Here is a 19,065-nt window from a genome sequence, read left to right on the forward strand (position 1 = left end):
AACAGATTCCACCAGCTGCCAAAGCATTAACCTGGGCTTCTGGATTACTAGTCCAGCAACATTACCTCTACACCACCATCCCCCCCAGTAAGTTAAATCACTCCACAACTTGGTGTCACATACAGGTATGGTCAAGAAAGCAATTACTCACTGACTTCTCTCATGTGATACTCAGCCACACAGAACAGGATGTTCCCAAAGTCAATCTCCTCTCTTTCCTGGGCTGGCTAATCTCAGCTGGGATAAGAACAGAGAAGTTTGAGTACTCTCTCTGTCTAGCTGGAACAGGGAAGTTTGAAAAAAGTAATCAGAACTTCACTTGTTGGAAAATACTGATGTGCAGTCATTGCCTGAGAGGTTCAGGTTAAACTGCGACACTCCCATAATACAACTGTTTTCTGATTCTCCCTGACTAAGCTTTACAAAATAACCACTAGGACAGAAGCAGAATACTGTGGACAGATAGAGAAGCGTGCTACTGAAAGAGTCAGTACTTCCAGAGGAGGATATTAAAAATTTAAGTGAGATTGTTTGAAAAACATCCACCATGACTGTTCTGAGGTGGACCTTCTATCCTGGTCTCTAGGTGTGACACTTGGTTAGGGACTAATTATAGCCATTCTCTTGCATCTGTTTAACACATGTTTATTAGTACTAGATATAGATATAGCTTTAGAACATACAGTGCCGAAGGAGGCCATTTGACCCATCGGGTCTGCACCAACCCACTTAAGCCCTCACTTCCACCCTATCCCCGTAATCCAATAACCCACCTAACCTTTTTGGACACTAAGGGCAATTTAGCATGGCCAACCCACCTAACTTGCACGTCTTTGGACTATGGGACGAAACCGGAGCACTCGGAGGAAACCCACGCAGACACGGGGAGAACGTGCAGACTCCTCACAGACAGTGATCCAGCGAGGAATTGAACCTGGGACCCTGGCGCTGTGAAGCCACAGTGCTAGCCACTTGTGCTACCGTGCTGCCCCCTATCTCTAAACAGTTTACAGAGTAGCTGAGGGGGGTGGCGTAACAGCGGGACTCGTTAAAACCCACCGATAAAAGCTGGCCAGGGTGGGAACCTGCAGCTTCGGATGGTCCCGGCCTGGTGCTAGATGCACTCCCTTCCACTTTGCAGCTTGTGTTGACTTGTTGAATAAACCTTTCTGTTTGAATCCTTCTCAGGACTCCTATGATTGTATTAGAAACTATGGGTGCATTCCACCAGCTGCGTCACACTCAACTCAGTGACGCGATGAGGCCATTAAATCTCGCGAGAGGTCAATACAAGCATCTCAAAATGGCCGCTACATGGAGTTTGCCACCTTTCGTCTGTTTGCTTTCTTATGGGCGGGGCTACTGTGGGAATACCCAGTCAATTGAGTCATATGAAACCTTAGAATCGCGTTGAATTATAGCCTGATTAACTTCTCTAAGCTCTTGCTGTCTTGAAGACTGGACCATTGGATCCAAAGAAAGATCACTTTTGGTCTTCAGAAAGCCGAAGATTTTCTCAAGCCGGACACCCATGATTATGTAATAATGGATTAGTTTTTCCTTCAGCACCCTGTATCTGCAAGAAAAGCCAGGTGACATAGGTTGGTTAGGAATAATTCAATTGATTCTCCAAGTCATTACGACAACTGATTAAAACCTGCTTGTTCACTTACTACCCGACTCAGTCAAACACCATCTTTTGCACCTGCCTCCAAAACCTTGGGAATTAATGGGTTTGATTCAGTGGCCTCTTCATGCCCGTTGGATTCGGGACGAGGCCGTTGAATCTCTCGCGAGACTCTTGACGTTTGGAACATCTCGCGAGATTTGACTGAATCTGTCACGATCTGGATCTCTCTGCCACTGAACGAGATCCAGGTGCACATATTTAAATAAGCCACTAGGCTCATTTAAATATGTGCACGCCCAATTCACTCGGATTCGGCCCAGGATTCACTCGCCTTGCCAGTGAGGCTTCACCTGGGAACAGTTTGGCACTGGTTCACAAAGTCGTCAACCACCTCGGCGGGAAGTCTTGCTGGGGAGTTGAGGCCCTCGGTTGGTCTGAGACAGGGGAGGGCGATACCCTGGCACTCCCTTGGCACTCCCGCTGGCACATGAGCACATTGGCTCTGCCAGCCTGGTACCTTGGCACTGCCACCAAGGCACCCTGGCACTGGCTATGTCAAGATGCCAAGGTGCCAGGTTGCCCGTACCAGGGGGCGATCCCATAAGAGGTGGTATGAGGGGTGCACCTGAGCGTCTTCGAAGGTATGGGTACACTACCTTACCGATACAAGATACTGCTGAAGCCGAATGCCACACCTGTGGTTCATGCACCGCGTCGGGTGCCGACACCCCTCAAGGACCGCCTCAAGCAGCAGCTGCAAGACCTCCAGGACCAGGGCATCATTTCTAAGGTCACTGAGCCCACGGACTGGGTTAGTTCCATGGTCTGTGTGAAAAAACCGTCAGGGGAACTTCGCATTTGCATCGACCCCAAAGATTTGAACTGTAACATCATGAGGGAACACTACCCTATACCTAAACAAGAAGAGCTCACCAGCGACATAGCTCACGCCAAGCTTTTCACAAAGCTGGATGCCTCCAAGGGGTTTTGGCAAATACAGCTGGACACGTCCAGTCGAAAGTTGTGTACATTTAACACCCCGTTCGGTCGCTACTGTTACAACCGGATGCCCTTTGGCATCATCTCTGCCTCCGAAGTGTTCCACCGCATAATGGAGCAAATGATGGAGGGCAACGAGGGGGTGCGAGTGTACGCCGATGATATTATTATCTGATCCACAACTCCTCAGGAGCACATCGATCGCCTCAAGCGAGTGTTGCACAGGATCCACGAACATGGCCTCCGACTCAATGGAGCCAAGTGTTCGTTCAGTCAAGCAGAAATAAAGTTCCTTGACGACCATATTTCGCAGTTCGGTGTGCAGCCAGATGCAGACAAGGTGGCGGCGATCACCGCCATGAAAACCCCGGAGGACAAGAAGGCGGTCCTCCGCTTCTTAGGGATGGTCAATTTCTTTGGGAAGTTTACCCCAACCTTGCATCACACACCACAGCTCTCCGCAATCTTGTCAAAAAAACTATGGACTTCCAGTGGCTCCCCGCTCATGAGCAAGAGTGGCGTGAGCTCAGGGCGAAACTCACCAAGGCCCCGGTACTGGCGTTTTTCGACTCTGCCAAGGAGACGAAGATCTCCACCGACGCGAGCCAGGCTGGCATTGGGGCGGTACTTATCCAGCGGGACGAATTCTCCACCTGGGCCCCAGTCGCATATGCCTCTAGAGCCACGACGCCTACTGAGCAACGATATGCTCAGATTGAAAAAGAATGCCTGTGCCTCCTCACAGGGTTTGACAAATTCCATGATTACGTGTATGGACTCCCCAAATTCACGGTCGAGACAGACCACAGGCCATTGGTTCACATCATCCAAAAAGACCTCAACGATATGATGCCACGGCTACAACGTATTCAAACTCCGCCACTACGATTTCGACCTGGTCTACACCCCGGACAAAGAGCTCATTGTGGCCGATGCACTCTCTAGATCCATCACCACGCCGTGTGAGCAGTCAGACTTTGTCTGTCAGATAGATGCTCAGGTGAAGGTTTGTGCATCCAACTTTCTGGCCACTGATGAAAGGGTCGTGCAAATTCATCAGGACACGGCCAGGGATCCTTTACTCCAGCAGGTACTGCGACATCTCATGGATGGTTGGCAAAAGGGGCACTGCCCCCAGTTTTATAAGATAAAGGACGATCAAGCGGTAGTGGACAGCATATTAATGAAGTTGGACAGGATAGTAATCCCACAGAGCATGCGAGAGCTGGTCCTCGGCCAAATCCACGAGGGCCACCTGGGGGTCGAAAAGTGTCGCAGTCAAGCCCGAGAGGCAGTATATTGGCCAGGCATCAGTCAGGATATCGCCAACACGGTCCTCAATTGCCCAACGTGTCAAAGGTTCCAGCCGGCTCAGCCCAAAGAGACTCTACAGCCGCATGAACTGGTGTCCTCCACATGGTCCAAAATTGGTATTGACAGCACAGTAGCATTGTGGATAGCACAATTGCTTCATAGCACCAGGGTCCCAGGATCGATTCCCGGCTTGGGTCACTGTCTGTGCGGAGTCTGCACATTCTCCCCGTGTGTGCGTGGGTTTCCTCCGGGTGCTCCGGTTTCTTCCCACAGTCCAAAGATGTGCAGGTTAGGTGGATTGGCCATGCTAAATTGCCCTTAGTGTCCAAAATTGCCCTTAGTGTTGGGTGGGGTTACTGGGTTATGGGGATAAGGTGGAGGTGTGGACCTTGGGTAGGGTGCTCTTTCCAAGAGCCGGTGCAGACTCGATGGGCTGAAAGGCCTCCTTCTGCACTGTAAATTCTATGAACTTCGATAATTCTATGAGCTTTCATGCAAAGGGCCGAGACTATGTCCTCCTCGTGGACTACTTTTCCAACTACCCCGAGGTGGTAAGACTGACTGACCTCACATCAGCAACGGTCATCAAGGCATGCAAAGAGACTTTTGCACGTCATGGCATTCCACTTACAGTTATGACTGATAATGGCCCTTGTTTCTTCAGCCAGGAGTGGACGGATTTTGCCTGGTGGTACAATTTTACGCACGTCACTTCAAGCCCCCACGACCCCCAGTCGAATGGGAAGGCTGAAAAGGGGTTCCACATTGTTAAAAGACTGATGTGCAAAGCTGCTGACTCGGGTTCAGATTTTAACCTGGCACTGTTAGCCTACCGGGCGACGCCTTTGTCCGCTGGCCTGTCCCCTGCACAGCTACTAATGAACCGCACACTACGGACGACGGTGCCAGCTATCCACATCCCGGACCTTGACAATTTTCCGGTCCTGCAGAGGATGCAACAGTCTCGGGATCAATGCAAGTCGGTGTACGATGCCCACGCCACAGATCTCCCTGCTCTGGTTCCTGCTGACCGAGTTCGTGTTCAGCTACCTGATGGTGGCTGGTCTGCCGCGGCTGTGGTGGTTAAGGAAGTGGCCCCGAGATCATTCCTCGTTCACATGCATGATGGCTCCTTTCTTCGGCGTAATAGGCAGACACTGCGGCTACTTCCATGCCCGCCACCTGAACGTGATGTCCCGCCTCGCATGCTGCTTCCTCAGGACGCACCTTTCCACGAGGCCACCGATCTGCCAGTTCTTTTACCAACCTCTACATTGGAGGTAGTTCCATCCGTTCAAGTGCAAACGGCCCCTGACCCACCCTTGAGGTGGTCAACCAGAACTCGTTGCTCGCCACGGAAATTGAATTTATAGTCTGAATGTTGCATTACCTTGTGATCCGTTTACACATCTGTACATATTGTTTCTTCCTAATTTGTTATCTGCCCTCTATCCGCACTAGACACCTTCCCATGTGAATATGTTAACATACTTTGTATATAGTCAGGCTCCTGTACACACACACACTCACTATTTATTGACCTACACACAAAAAAAGGGGGGGGAGATGTCATAACATACACACAGGTATATGATGGTTCACAGACAGGCAGTGATTGACACACAGGATGACCAGTGAACACACAGAACACAGCAGCCAATCACCAGATAGGACACGACCACTGTAAAGCCAGAGAGCACTAGTTTTCCCGTTCTCTTGGGATCCAGCCTCTGAGACAGTCAGAGCCCAGGAGCAGCAACTAGAACATACACCATGTGGTAGTAAGATAGTCTGGTCAGGTTAGTCTCAGGTCACCAGTCAAGTCAGTATAGTGTCAACCCACAGTTAAAGTATGTATGATAGTTAAGAGTTCAATAAAATCGAGTTGCATTTCTTCAAGTGTTGGAAGCCTATCTCTCTCACTGCTGCAGTAAACGCAGTCCTCGCAGACCCGGCATACCCAACACATCAGATCACAGCGACTTTTCCTTGACCAATAGATGAGGAAAAATAGATGAATGAATTTGTGAGACGGACGTCAATACGAATGGAACCAAATCCAACTCATCGAGAGATTTTTCCATTTCGTCTCCATCCCGAGCATTTGTCAACATCGTTTTAAGGAGTGTTATTCAAACTGTTTTCTGTTCTACTAAGAGGAACCCGAAAAAAAAACAATGTGCCATTTGTATCATAATGACCTTGTGGACAAGTGAAGCTTGTTGCTGTGATCTGCGTGATTGTGCTGTTCGTGTGCAAGTGATAAAAATTGTCAATGACTTGCTGGTGAAGACAATGGTCCTGTAACAATATGTAAGAACATGTGAGGATGGTTTTGAGTGCCACCATTATGCATGTCCTATGTTTATTTTCATGTATGGAATGATCTCTCTGGACTGTATGCAGAACAATGGGCTGAATTCTCCGATTCTGGGGCTATGTCCCCATGCCGACGTGGGAACGGTTTTCGCCAGACAAAATGGCGTAAAGCGGCCACCGATTCCCCGCTTTGCTGGGCGCTAGTACCCGGCTCTTGCTGCCGATATGGCCCGGAGATTTGCCATGTCCGTGGCTGTGCATGTGCACGGCGACGGCCTTCAGCGGCCGCGCCGTGCTACATGGCGGAGGCCGCTCGCAGACCCGGCCTGCGAAATAGTGCCCCTCCTTTGGCCGGCTTGAGTGCCCCGGATCACCCCCCCACAGTGCCCCCAGCTCCTAATAAAGTCACGCCCTGCCCTCAAATCGCCCCCCACCCCCGACTGAGGTGGCGCTGGACTGAGTCCACGCCGTGTTCCCGACAGATGAGACCACACGCGACCGACGTCGTCGGGAACTCAGTCTGTCGGAGATGGCGCATCGGGGGGTGGGCCTCGGGCAATGTCCTGAGTCCGTTGATACGTGGCACGCCGTATTCTCCGAGTACGCCGCTTTGGAGGGGGCGGAGCATCGCGAAAGCAGCAGCATCCCTGATTTGGTCGGGAACTGTGGTTCTCCGGGTGATCGCCGAACACGATTTTGGTGTCAGCGATCGGAGAATCCAACCCGATACTTTTCATCGTGCCTCGGTACACATGGCAATAAACCTAAATTCAATTGAATTCAATCAAAAGCAATGTTTATTGTTGCAATTAAGTTATAACTGTTAGTATATAATCAAGCAAATTATTGTTCTATGCATTTACTTTGAAAGAAACATCGCATTTCATTGAATTTAATATTATGGAATCAGTCTGATACAGTCCATCCAGCCCATTATTCCTAAGGTGGCTTTTTGAAAAAGTTATCCAATTCGTCAAATTCTTCTCCACTTTCCACATATCATTGCACCTACTTGACCTACTTTTTTAAGTATTTAAGACTATCCTTTTGAAATTACAATTTATTCAGCTTCAGCCACCTTTTCAAGCAAGGCCTTCCAGATCTTGACAACTCATTGCTTAAAAATTGTTCTCCTCATCTCCCCTCCTGCTTTGTTGCCAATTATTTTGAATCAATGCCATCGGGTTATTGACCGTCGTACAAGTGGAAAGCATTCCTCCCCAACGAATCTGTCAAAACCCCTCCTAATTTTGAATGCCTCTATTATATCTCCCCTCAAACCTCTCTGCTGTGAAGAGAGAGATCCCAGATGTGATCATTTGAAGTGCCAGTCAGTTCAATTGTTTTGTCGCAAAGTTTTTATGTTAAGTGCAGATGTAGTCTGATCATGGCAGGGATCCAGATTTCTAACAGTGAGCGATTAGCATGGAACACCAGATTGTTATAGATTCACGCTACTGTGAGCTACAGATGCTGCTTTCCGAAACCATACTCTGTTTTCCTTCTGACTGGTGATGGCAATTGTGATACAAACAGTGGGTGGAATATGTAGCAAGACATGACAAATGACGCACAGGTCTCCAGCAGAGCTGGATTCCTGATATCTCGATGGAGATTGCGATGGAGGAAGATGAAACTCATGCGACGAGAGATCGTGCATGTCAGATTGAGATCTGTGGCTGTACACCGCCCACTCTCTCCGCCCTTCCCCGGGATACACAGGCTTTTCATGCCAGGTGCCGATGAACAAAAGATATTGCCAATCCCTGGTCACGTAAAGCTAAATCTGCACTGCTGTTCGTAAATGCGCACAGCTCTGCTCAGTTGCTTTCAATAACCATTCCCCAGTTATGATCATGCCCCAGCAAAAAACAACAACCTCTGTCTCGAGCTGGCTGCAGCTACGAACCATTGAAAAATAGGGCAGATTGGAATCTAATGTTCACTGATTTTTATGTTGAGTCAATTTAAAGTTCCACAGTCTAATTGGGTCCTTGGTGAATGAATAGACAATTGTGCATATGTTCAAGGCTGAGATAGACAGATTTGTAATCAGGAAGGGAATCAAGGGTTACGGGGATAAAGCGGAAAACTGGAGCTGATGATTATCGCAACAGATCAATCACGATCTCATGAATGGAGGAGCAAAGTCGAGGGGCCGAATGGCCTACTTCTGCTCCTAAGCTTATGGTCTTATGAGATCTCCTGGTATTCATGACGGAGTGGTGCAATACTTCAGTGTACAAGCCACATTAAATTTAGTCGGGACATGGAAATTCCTGTGATTCTGTGTCAGTGTCATAAGTGCAGCCCAATGTAATTGGTCCAAGCTGACCTGATCAACTTCGCTTTATTTATTCTTGGGATATAATGCCAGCATTTATTTCCCATCCTTAATTTCTCTTCAGAAGGAGGTGGTGAGCTGCCTTCTCAAATAGCTGCAGTCTAGGTTCTGGAAGTACACACTCAGTGCTGTAAGTTCAGGAGTTCCAGGATTTGATCCAGCTGGTGTCAGCTGATTTAAATAACACAGATGGGTCCAGAATCCAACCAGCAGTGAGCCACATACATTGGGGGGACCCCAAAAGGCAGGGTGTGGGGTGGAGCAAGAATGCCATCTTGGTATTTAAAGTGGTATATGCAATTCAAGGCTTAGGCAGGCCCTGGGGAAAGGGATTAAATTGAGCTGTGGTCTCAACTGTAAGCAGCTAAATTGAAGACAGTTTATTTACTTAGGACTTCCCAATAGAAAGGGCAGTATAATAATGTTCAGCTCTTACAATATAATACTCTCCCTCAACACTTTAAAAAAAACTAATGCACACATTATAATAGAAATTGGTGGATGTACACTATCCGCGGCACGGATGGCACAGGGGGGCACAGAAATGAAATGAAATGAAAATCGCTTATTGTCACAAGTAGGCTTCAAATGAAGTTACTGTGAAAAGCTCCTAGTCGCCACATTCCGGCGCCTGCTCGGGGAGGCTGTTACGGGAATTGAACCGTGCTGCTGGCCTGCCTTGATCTGCTTTCAAAGCAAGCGATTTAGCCCTGTGCTAAACAGCCCCTGTTGGCACAGTGGTTAGCACTACCGCCTCACAGCACCAGGGACCTGGGTTCGATTCGACCTTGGGTGACTGTCTGTGGAGTTTGCACGTTCTTTCTGTGTCTGCGTGGATTTCTTCCGGGTACTCCGGTTTCCTCCCACAGTCCAAGATGTGCGGTGGAATTCTCCATTCCTGAGACTAAGTGTTGATGCTGGAGCAGGGGGCGAAATTCTCCGTTATCGGCGGAAAGTCCGCCGATCGGCGCACAAAACGGCGTAAATCCCACTTGCGTCACGTCATAAAAATGGGCCGATAGTCTCCGGCCCGAAATGGGCTAGCAGCGACGCGACGGGATCCGCGCTTGCGCAATGGTTCACGCCGTGCAGCGTCATACGCGCTGCACGGCGTGACGGCTCATAAGGCCGCGCAGCTCCCCCCCACCCGACCGGAACACCCGACCGCAACACCCGACTGGATGGCTGGCCGTCGCTCAGCCCCGAGGTTCGAGTCACGCGATGTGGAGGCGCTCCTGGACGCGGTGGAGCAGAGGAGGGATGCCCTGTATCCCGGGCACGGCCGCAGAGTTGCCCCACGCCACAGCCGGCGTCTGTGGAGGGAAGTGGCAGAGGCCGTCACCGCTGTGGCCCTAACACCACGGACAGGCACCCAGTGCCACAAGAAGGTGAACGACCTCGTCAGAGCAGGCAGGGTGAGCCTCCCCATATCCCCCCTCCCCATATCCCCCCTCTCCCATATCCCCCATATCCCCCCTCCCCCATATCCCCCCTCCCCCATATCCCCCATATCTCCCCATATCCCCCCTCCCCCAAATCCCCCATATCCCCCCTCCCCCATATCCCCCCTCCCCATATCCCCCCTCCCCCATATCCCCATATCCCCCATATCCCCCCTCCCCCATTTCCCCCCTCCCCCATACCCCCTCCCCCATATCCCCTCCCCCATATCCCCCCTCCCCGTATCCCCCCCTCCCCCATATCCCCCCTCCCCCATATCCCCCCTCCCCATATCCCCCCTCCCCTATATCCCCCATATCCCCCCTCCCCCATATCCCCCATATCTCCCCCTCCCCCATATCCCCCCTCCCCCATATCCCCCTCCCCCATATCCCCCCTCCCCCATATCCCCCCTCCCCATATCCCCCATATCCCCCAGCCCCCATATCCCCCCTCCCCCATTTCCCCCCTCCCCCATACCCCCCTCCCCCATATCCCCTCCCCCATATCCCCCCTCCCCTGTATCCCCCCTCCCCCATATCCCCCCTCCCCCATATCCCCCATATCCCCCCTCCCCCATATCCCCCCTCCCCCATATCCCCCATATCCCCCCTCCCCCATATCCCCCCTCCCCCATATCCCCCATATCCCCCCTCCCCCATATCCCCCCTCTCCATATCCCCCCTCCCCATATCCCCCCTCCCCCATATCCCCCATATCCCCCCCTCCCCCATATCCCCCCTCCCCCATATCCCCCATATCCCCCCTCCCCATATCCCCCCTCCCCCATATCCCCCCTCCCCCATATCCCCCCTCCCCCATATCCCCCATATCCCCCCTCCCCCATATCCCCCCTCCCCCATATCCCCCATATCCCCCCTCCCCATATCCCCCCTCCCCCATATCCCCCATATCCCCCCTCCCCCATATCCCCCCTCCCCCATATCCCCCATATCCCCCCTCCCCATATCCCCCCTCCCCCATATCCCCCCCTTCCCCATATCCCCCATATCCCCAAGTGAATCCAGCCCTAACCTTAACCTCTGCAATACACGCGCAACCGATGGCGTGCATTCATATACCTGCCTAACACTGTTGCCTTTTACCCCTGCCACCACCCCCCCCCCCCACAGGAGAAGCGCGCACACAACAATAGGGAGCATGTGAGTACTGGAGGAGGGCCCGCTGATGAGAGGCCACTGACCGTACACGAGGAAAGGGCCCTGGAACTGGCTGGCGGACCTGAGGACCGGGAGGTTGCTGATGCAGAGGTCGGGGCCCCACGAGCAAGTGAGCCACCAACAGCCCGTCCCCATATCCCCCCTCCCCTATATCCCCCTCCCCGTATCACCTGATCACTGCCTGATGTCTAACCATGCATGCTTCATTGTGTATCGCAGGACCAAACGTCCAGGCACCCATCTCCGCAGATGCACACCGCCCGCAGGATGCCCCTCGGAGACCACAGGAGACGGAGAGACCCGCACCCTCCAGCATGCGACGCCCGCAGGATGCCCCTCGGAGACCACGGGAGACGGAGAGACCCGGACCCTCCAGCATGCGACGCCCGCAGGATGCCCCTCGGAGACCACGGGAGACGGAGAGACCCGGACCCTCCAGCATGCGACGCCCACAGGATGCCCCTCGCACACCACGGGAGACGGAGAGACCCGGACCCTCCAGCATGCGACGCCCGCAGGATGCCCCTCGGAGACCACGGGAGACGGAGAGACCCGGACCCTCCAGCATGCGACGCCCGCAGGATGCCCCTCGCACACCACGGGAGACGGAGAGACCTGGAGCAACAGGGAGACGACACCCCCGTCACGTGCGGGAGCGACCACCCAGCGATGAGGGGGGCAGCCACAGGCCCCCGTCACATCCGAGCCAGGACACCACTACCCAGGACACCACTATCCAGGACACCCCTACCCGGGACACTACTACCCAGGACACCCCAACCGGGACACCACTACCCAGGACACCCCTACCCGGGACAGCACTACCCGGGACAGCACTACCCGGGACAGCACTACCCGGGACAGCACTACCCGGGACAGCACTACCCAGGACACCCCTACCCGGGAAGACGAAATACCGGACAGTGACTCAGAGTGGATGGGTGGAGACGAACCCCCACCCCAAAGTGCCATGGACTCAGGGTGGGACGAAGAGCACGACACAACGCCACTGCTGTCACCAACACCCTCCACCATCGCAGAAACACTCACCACGGTTGGGCACTTTAGTGATGAGGCGTCTGGTACACTCACTGGTGCGCACAACACAGCCGTCCCGGTACAGCAGGTGGAGGTAGGAGCAGCAGAGGGACCGGGCGGTCGGAGGGCAGCCCAGGCCAAGCGAACATCTGCCGCCCAGATGGATCCCGGGTTCCTGCAGTTACCACACCCACACATAGATCCGATGCAACCACCGACACGGAGACGAGCGAATAGGGTGACGGGTGGCTTGCGGCGGCTGCGGTCGCAGGTGGAGGAGTCCACCCGCGTCCAGGAGCTGGGAGTGGTCCCGGTCATGCGTGCCACCCAGGCTGACACCGCACGGGTGGCGTCCGCGGTGGAGGCAATGGGTGCGACGGTGTCAGACATGGGGAACGGTTTGCGAGGCCTGGGGCCTTCCGTGCAGGCGGCGTCTGTGGCCCAGGAAATGGCTGCCCTCTCACAGGAGGCCATGAGCCAGTGCCAGCGCCAGATGGCAGAGGCGCTCAACGCCATAGCCCAGTCTCAGCAGGCCATGGCCCAGTCTCAGCAGGCCATAGCCCAGTCTCTGCAGGCCATGGCCCAGTCTCTGCAGGCCATGGCCCAGTCTCAGCAGGCCATCGCTGAGGGCATCGGCGCCAGTGGCCATGTGCGAGCCGGCGTCGCACTGTCACAGACAGGGTTCGACAACCCCCTGGGCTCCATGGCTGCAAACCTGCAGACCCCTGTCGATACCAGCACGGGCCTCCAGGACTGGCAGCGCCAGATGTCGGGGGCGCGTCGGATGGCCAGTCCGTTCGCATCCCCCACCCATGTAGAGGCCTGGGGGCCATCGGGCACCCCGAGGGAGGAGGAGGTGGTGTGGTCCGTCCCGGCTCCCTCTGTAGGGGAGGTCCCGGTACACCGCGACACCTCGGACTCCCCTCCTTCCGTCCCAGGTGCATCGGGTGGGCAACGGGCAGGACAGGCTGGCAGCTCGCCATCCCAGTCGCCCGGGCCGCAGCCTTGCCCATCTAGGCCAGGACGCCCCAGGAAACGGCCGCCAAAGGGATCCAGTGTCAGAGGGCAGGAATCACAGGAGTCCACCTCCAGTTCTGCTGTACCGTCTGGGGAACCACGTAGACGTAGTCAAAGGGCCCGTAAGGCCAAACAATTTGACACTGAGTAAGTTGGCACGGGTGCAGTGCACAGATGAGTTTTAGGGGCTAGGGCACGTGCATGAACTCCTTTGGTTGTTAAAGTCAATGTTACACCTACCGAAGCTGCCTTTGTGCTCTGTCCAAAGTGTGCGGGCGTGTCATGTACGTTGAGCGCAAGTGTGTGTGTGACGGGTGGTCTTACCTCAGCCCCAGGTGAGTCTGCCCCCTTCCCCCTGGGCCGCCATCAACATCCCCCGGGCAGAGGACGGGACCGTGCGCTGCAGTGTCACAGCCGCATGCAGGGATGGTCCGGGTGGATGGTGGTACTGTGGCCATGGGTCAGACATAGTCCAACGATGTAGAGCCAGGAGCTCATCGGAGGCGGGTTGTCATCATCCTCCATGGCCTGCGATAGACACGCGTCCACCCGCAACTGGGTGAGCCCGGCCCGTTGTGCCGCCGGTGGATCGGCAATTGGGGGGGGGGGGTGGTGTGCATGCGGGTGGGGTGTGTGGGGTTGGGGAGGGGGGTGAGGGTGCTGGGTGGGTGGATGGGTGGGGGGTGTGGGTGGTCGGCTGTTGTCATGGTGTGCGGTCTGTGGCCATACTACCCGATTCCCACGCCCATCTAGTCAGTGAAGCGGGCGTCTATCAGTCTGTCCCGTGCCCGCTGGGACAGCCGGTAACGGTGGACAGCCACCCGCCTGTGTCTACCCCGTCTGCCCTGACCATTGCCCCCATCCCCCTCATCTGGGGAGGACTGGGCCTCTTCCTGCTGCTCCTCCACTCCGCCCTCCTCTGCCTGCGGCACATCGCCCCTCTGCTGGGCTATGTTGTGCAGGACGCAGCACACCACAATGATGCGGCCGACCCTATCTGACCGATACTGGAGGGCGCCCCCAGAGAGGTCCAGGCACCTGAAACGCATCTTCAGCACGCCAAAGCACCTCTCGATCACTCCCCTTGTCGCTACATGGGCATCATTGTAGCGGTTCTCCGCCTCATTGCGTGGCCTCCGTATAGGCGTCATCAGCCACGATCGCAATGGGTAGCCCCTGTCGCCCAGCAACCAGCCCCTCAGCCGGGGATGGCGTCCCTCGTACATGCCGGGGATGGATGACCGCGACAACACGAATGAGTCGTGTACACTGCCTGGGTGACGGGCACAGACGTGCAGGATCATCATGCGGTGGTCGCAGACCACCTGTACGTTCATTGAATAGGTCCCCTTCCTATTAGTGAACACAGCCCTGTTCTCTGCAGGTGGCCGCACGGCGACGTGCATCCCATCGATCGCGCCCTGGACCATGGGGAACCCGGCAACGGCAGAGAAGCCCACGGCCCGGGCATCTTGGCTGGCCCGGTCCACGGGGAAGCGGATGTAACGGTGCGCCATGGCATAAAGGGCATCTGTCACTGCCCGGATGCACCGATGCACCGATGTCTGCGATATGCCGGACAGGTCCCCACTCGGTGCCTGGAATGACCCCGTTGCATAAAAGTTCAGGGCCACCGTAACCTTGACGGACACGGGGAGAGGGTGTCCCCCGCCAGTGCCACGCGGTGACAGGTGTGCCAGCAGGTGGCAGATGTGTGCCACGGTTTCCCGGCTCATCCGGAGTCTCCTCCTGCATTCCCGGTCCGTGAGGTCCTGGTATGACTGCCGGGGCCGGTACACACGGGGCGCCCTCGGGTGCCTCCGTTGCCGTGGGGCCGCGACGTCCTCCTCCCCCTCCTCGTCCTGTCGGTCAGGTGTCCCTCCAGCCTGGGCGGCTGCCGCCTGCCCCTCTGCGGCAGCCTGCGCCGCCTCTCTGGCACGCTCCTCCTCCTCCTCCTCCTCCTCATCCAGGGCAACATAGACATGAGCGGCTGCCACCACGGCGGCCAACATCGCTGGATGGTCTGAAAACATGACGGCCTGGTGGGGGGGAGGGGAATGACGACATGTCATCATTGCCCATATCCCCTCCTCCCCCCAGCCAGGTGGCATGGACCGCATGGGTCCAACTGTTGGAGGCTGGCACCTGGCCAGGTGGACCAACTCATTTGCCCTCCCATCACCCACCCCGGCACGGACCCCCTCCCCAACCCCCAACCTCCACCCCAGCACGGACCCCCCCCCCCCCCAACCTCCACCCCAGCACGGACCCCCCCCCCCAACCTCCACCCCGGCACGGACCCCCTCCCCAACCTCCACCCCAGCACGGACCCCCCCCAACCCCCAACCTCCACCCCAGCACGGACCCCCCCCACAACCTCCACCCCGGCACGGACCCCCTCCCCAACCTCCACCCCAGCACGGACCCCCCCCCAACCCCCAACCTCCACCCCAGCACGGACTCCCCCTTCCAACCTCCACCCCAGCACGGACCCCCTCCCCAACCTCCACCCCAGCACGGACCCCCTCCCCAACCTCCACCCCGGCACGGACCCCCTCCCGGCACTCCCCCAGAGCCCAGCCTACTCTAACCACCCCCCCCCCCCCGCCGCACACACACACAAGCCGAGACACACCTCTCCTCACGCAATCAGTCTGCGGCCACGCCATTTCCTGCCCAGAGCCAACCTCCCAGGCTGTCACTCACCTCCTCGCTGGTCGGCGTGAGCCTGGAGCACCGGGTCACGCCGATGAAAAGGAGGTTTGATTCACGTCGACGTGAACGGTCATCATGTCGATGGGACTTCGGCCCATCCGGAAGGGAGAATATCGGCAGGCCGAAAATCGGCTGCCTTGCGCAGACCCGTGACATTCTCCGCGGCAGCGGCGCCATTAACGCCCCGCCGACTTTTCTCCCTTCGGAGACTTCGGCGGGGGCGGGGGCGGGATTCACGGCGGCCAACGGCCATTCTCCGACCCGGCGGGGGGTCGGAGAATGATGCCCAGGATTCGTGGACTTCCACGACAGCAAAACTGGCGCTCCAACTGGGCCAGGGAGCAGGTGGCAGAGGCAGTAAGCACCACGAGAACATCATCCACACCGGTCAGCAGTGCCGTAAGAAACTGCACAACCTCCTCAGGGCAGCCAGGGTGAGTAGGCAGCGCTGTGCCCCTGGCACCAACCCACGTCCCACACACCCGTAAACCAACACTTTAAAAAAAACTAATGCATACATTATAATAGAAATTGGTGGATGTACACTATCCTCGGCAGGGCAGCCGAACGCCCATCCTGCATCACATGCCGGCACCCATACCGTCCGCCATGGCTGCATGCATGGACTGTGTCTAATACTGTGTGCTTTCTGTCTCCCCCCACCCCTCCCCGTCCCCCGGCCTGGAAGGGACCTGCCGGAACTGCGGCCCCTCATCATGGCAGAGAAGCGGGCCCTGGATGTAATCGGCAGGCATGCGGAAAGAGCAGTTGCCGGGGTGGAGATCAGCCTTGGGTGAGGAAGTGATACCCCTCTGAGTTACAGTTCCCTGTGACAGCTGTGTCCCCCACACCACCCTCACCCCCACACCACCCTCACCCCCACACCACCCTCACCCCCACACCACCCTCACCCACACGCCACCTTCACACCACTCTCACACCACTCTCACCCCCACAGCACCCCCACACCACTCTCACACCACCCTCACCCTCACTTGGGGATGGGGTAGTGCTCCCTGCGAATATTCTTGTTTATGTCCTTTGGGTCTATGCATATGCGAAGATCACCAGAAGGTTTCTTGACACAGACGATAGAACTGACCCAATCCGTTGGCTGCGTGACTCGCAATATGATGCCTTGTGACTGCAGTCTTTCGAGTTCTGATTTCAACTTCTCTCGTAGCGGAGCTGGAAGCCTCCTGGGCGGCTGAATGACGGGTTTGCCATCTGTTTTCAGCAGAATCGTGTATTGGCAGCGTAAGGTGCCCATGCCTTTAAATACGTCGGGTATTCTTGCAGTATGCGGTGGATTTCATTTTCCAGGCTTGATGTATCCTGAGTGCGCATGTAAATTTGTTGTACCAGCCGCAAATCTTTGCATGCCTGAGCGCCTAGCAGTGAGGATTTATCATTGTCGACGATCTCGAATCGGAGGCAGCGTATCGTCTTGTTCTCCACTTGGAGATGGCATGATCCCTTTGAGGTGATCTGATTGCCATTGTAGTCCTTCAGCCTACATGCAGTAGGTATCATTTCATGGTCTCCTGGAATTGAGTGGAGATCTTTGCTAGTGAGGAGGTTGGCTGAGGCCCCAGTATCCAGCTTGAACACTACCGGAAAGTAGTTGACTTGCACAGTTGCAGTCCACTCACTGCTGGAGTCGATCATGTTGACCGGTTGAGGAGTGGTGGCCATTGTGCAAGGTTCCTCAATTTTTTCGATCGTTTCCACAAAAAGCGTGTTGTCGCAGGCGAAATTGTCCTTGTCTGGTGAATAATCACCGTTGGCTTTTTTGTGCTCTGTTGATTCTACATTTCTTACGGTGAGGTTCATTTGTTTTTGTCTTGTGGTTCTCATTTGCAGCGCAGCCCTGCATTGTGAGGCAAAGTGGTTGTGTTTTCCACATTTTAAACAGTTTGCCTAAAGCCGGACATTGCCCTTTTAAGTGGGCGTGGCCGCAGCAGTGACACGTCATGACGCTGTCTCTCCATGCTCGCGCATGCACAGAAGGCTTTTCGTCCGTTTCAAATTTTCGGGCAAACTGGGCATGCATGTGTCCCGCGTCATGGTGTGCGCGCGCAGGATTACCGATGGAGGAGTGTTTCCTGGCTGCCTGGGCCACCATCTTGACTGGTTCGACCTCGTGGTGAAGGCCCTGTTCCCAGTAAGCAAATTCTTCATATTCTTCTTTACTTTTCTCATGTATAGAGCATTTTTGCATAGCAATTACTAAAGTTAAGTCTTTGCGTTTTAACAATGATTTTCTGAGTCCTTCATCAGATCTGCCATTTACTATTCGGTCTCTGATGAGAGAATCATGTAAGTTTTCATAGTTGCGGGTCTGAACTAGCAACTTTAAATCTGTTACAAAACTGTTGAAAGATTCTCCAGGTTTTTGCAGACCTCGGGTAAACTTGAATCTTTCAAAGATTTCATTTACTTCAGATTGGCAGTGGTCTTCAAATTGTTTTACTATAATGTCCAGCTTGCCCTTGTCCTCCCTTTCCGAGTAAGTGAAGGAATTATATATTTCTAATGCCTGTGGCCCTGCCATGGATAAAAGAAATGGTTATTTTTCTAGCGTCAGATGCATTGGTCAGATCCTTAGCTTCCAGATAGATATTAAATTGTTGTATGAAAAACTTCCAATTGGAATGAATATTACCGGTGGTTTTGAGCATGCTTGGAACTTGAATTGGGTCCATCTTGCCTATTGGTCTCCGAGGTATCCGAATGCTTCCTTAGTTAAATGTCCAGTGCCAGTTTTCTTCTCTTTCTGGTGTCCAGCTAGCTTTTCTGAAGTCACTCCTGGTACCATATATTATTTTCTATGTCTGAATAAAGATCGTAGTCTTCCAGTTAATACAAATGCTTTATTCAGTAGGTTTGTTCTGTCTCCAGAGCATAACTAGACGTTACACGTTTACCTTGGTTTGTTAAATATTGTTAATGGTTATACAAAAATTATGTTTTGATAAAAATCTGAATAAAAATAACAACTAGACGTTACACAGTCAAGAGGCAAAACAGGTAAAGCTAAGGTAAACTGCCTGCGCTGAGCTGTTCTT

This window comes from Scyliorhinus torazame, chromosome 17, assembly GCF_047496885.1.
Source record: "Scyliorhinus torazame isolate Kashiwa2021f chromosome 17, sScyTor2.1, whole genome shotgun sequence".
NCBI lineage: Eukaryota > Metazoa > Chordata > Chondrichthyes > Carcharhiniformes > Scyliorhinidae > Scyliorhinus > Scyliorhinus torazame.